The sequence below is a fragment of the Strix aluco genome, chromosome 2 (assembly GCF_031877795.1).
Source record: "Strix aluco isolate bStrAlu1 chromosome 2, bStrAlu1.hap1, whole genome shotgun sequence".
In the NCBI taxonomy this organism is placed as follows: domain Eukaryota; kingdom Metazoa; phylum Chordata; class Aves; order Strigiformes; family Strigidae; genus Strix; species Strix aluco.
Window position 1 is genome coordinate 66,118,202 of NC_133932.1, and position 3,050 is coordinate 66,121,251.

Sequence of the window (3,050 nt, forward strand, 5' to 3'; positions counted from 1 at the left end):
TCTATACAACTTTGGGAAACCCTAGAAGGCAAGGAACAGGAACAACCAGAGAGAATGCTAGGGAAAGCTTTGAAGGCTGAAATAAAAAACCTGCATCTGTTAGGGGAGGAATCTTGATCCTAAGCAGAACCTTGTATCACCTGACTTACTAAGAAAGTGAGGTTTAAACCACTAATCAGGTGTATTTACACCCTCCAGCATACATTACAGCAGGCACACGCATGCTGTTTGACTGTGGCTACAGGGACTGAGAAACCACGGCAAGGGCAGAAGTCAGCGGTTGTGCTCATGTAAGCAGTTTCTCTGCAGACGAACATCAGGACTGGTTCCTTCATTGTTTTGCAAAAAGATGCCAAGAAATGTGGAAGGTTGAAAAAAGCAAAAGAAAAGCCAGCAGCACTAACATATTTTTCTTTAAATGAGACCAAATTCAAAGAAATTGAGACACTAAGCTGCTAGACTTCAATGCAAAAGCAGGGAGTGGAAGAGTTTAGGTTGTGGGGCATCACCATGCTCTTTCAGAGACAATTTTGGGCATACCTGGGTGTCTGCAGGAGTTTAATGTCAGCAGAAGGAACTCTCATCCTTCCTGCTTTTTCCTATCAAAACTAATAAGGTTGTGTTCCCCTTGCTTTTGTATTTCACTTATTTGAATACTGACAAATTAAGCACAGTTGAAAACAGTTTTGCACTATTTCAGATCCAAGACACAGTGAGTATTTGGACAAGGGTGACCTACTTCATTTGGAGCAATGGGTGTTTATCCATGAGCGGGTTCTGACCCGTTTTCCTGCTGGAGCAACATAGGCATGATTTTTTGTGTATGTACTCAGGTTGGCTTCATAGACTCAAATCAATTGAAAGTATTTAGCTGCTATTAAGTCACAAATATTCCATACTACTATTAATAAAAATAACTGCCTACGAAGTTCTCCATTTTCAAAGCTCTTTACTATTATTATCATTATTATTAAATATTTGTATTACTGTACAGCACAGAGGGAATAGTCAGGATCAACTCCCTATAACGCTAAGCTCTCCACAAGTGCACAAGATGTAAATATTAGTTCATATATGTATTTACCAGTTGTGTTACTTCCCAGCTCACCTTCCTGACCACCCTTGTTCCTTCCACCCAGCTGATGAACACTGTAAGAAACATCCAACTGGAGAGGGTTAAGCACCGCAACCCTCCAGCCACACCAACGGCCACTGTTGTGCCGCCCATCTCCTCTCATTGTCTCCAGCACCCCCTTGGCGGCACCCCAAATGTCACTGCTTTCAAGTCACGCCTCTGCCATTACAGTCTGCCACGCTCCCACAACACCCCACCCTCTGCGTCTTGCTGGGGGCTCTGCAACCATATGCCGCGATTGATTTATTAGTCCAAATTTCCCAAGGGAGCATGGCATACCCATCTGATGCCCCTGCACTTGAGCCTCTGAGTCACAGGTAGTGGAGCAACGTGTGAAAAAAAAATCATCACGTATTCTGTCGGCAAAGTGCTTCCCGTGGTGCATGCAACGTAAGTTGCTTGCGTGCACCACTTATCCCACTATGTCTATAGAATAAATTACGCTCCAGAAATTTGCTCTCAATGGCCTCTTTCAGATAGTAGCAATGAGTAAGATAAAACCTGCCACTTTATGTCAAGTCACACTCGTCGAGTACAGATTTAGTAATAGTAATACTTATCTTTTATGTAGCACTTTACATTTTCCAGTTGCTGCACAGAGATTAATTAATCAGCTAGACGTATATAAGCCAGACCTGAAGCACATATTGGAGGACTGACAGATGCCTGTGTTGCTGTGAAAGCACAAAAGCGACCGCCTGACCCACACAGGCACAGGTATGTTTAGTTGTAGTGAGACACCGTCACAAGCCCTGCGATCTGCTTGGATTTAAGTGGGACCATGGGGGCTCGAAGGTGCTTGTCTCCTCTCCAACCATTAAAATAAATAAATATAAGCAAATACCTACCATTCTGCCATACATCCTGCAAACCTTCTCTTGCGATTAGAGCAGTTACTCTCTTGGAGGCTGGGAAATGTGAAACAAAGATGGATGGGTTTGCATCCAGCTTTTCATTAATGCTCGCTGCCTGTGACACCCCATTGAGAGCTCCCTTTGCCATGGCTTAAACGTCCTCCCACCTGCACCCTCCCAACCCTTACTGGTCTTGTTCTGATATCGCTCCGTGTGGTGGAGAGGAAGGCGATGTTTCTGATGGCAATGTGGGAGAAACCCCCAGCTGTACAACCACACTCTCAACTGACAGTGCTCATCCAACCTGGCTGCCCGGCTGCTGTTACTGCTGTTGGTGGAGTGCTTCAGACATACTTTCTGAATTAAGCCAAGCCTGGATAATTGGGAGTTGGAACCAATTCAAACATGAGCCAGCAGACGAGGGATCATGTTGTTCGCTGAATTGCTTGTTGACAGTGAAGAAAAGCATTTGCCGTGGAGTGATGCTGCCCTCCAGACGGGACCATTGGCCAGCAGAGCAGCTACAGTTTGTGAGAGCATCAATTTTCATTTCAAACTGGTTTTGTGCAGCTCTTCTTGCCCAAAACTATGCCTGAGGCAGCACAAAGGCAGCCTGGTATCTTGTGCTGAGGATGTGCCCAGTGCTACACCTTAGCTTGTCATAAACTAAAAAAAAAACTCAACCCAACCAACCCATACAAGAAACCACTGACATTTTTATACTTAGGGACTTTCTTTTTTGACATCCACCTTCCTGATATCTTCAGAAAATGTAGGAAGGCATTAATATGCGCATGTGGGATTACTCCTACCCTTACGCCTGTCATATACTTGCTATGTGAAGAAAAATCTTACACTTGAGCATGTGTAAAATGCTCAGATGAGCTAAAACTGAAGCATTCATGAAACTGCGACACGGGCCTTGAAAGCATCAGTTGAATAAAGAGTCAAAAGACTTTTAAAATTAATAAATGCTGGGCTTCTTTTATTTGTCTTAGTTTCTGAGACTGTAAGTCATCATTTCAGGATATTTACACTCAGTCAAAAGGACTAGCAGTCCA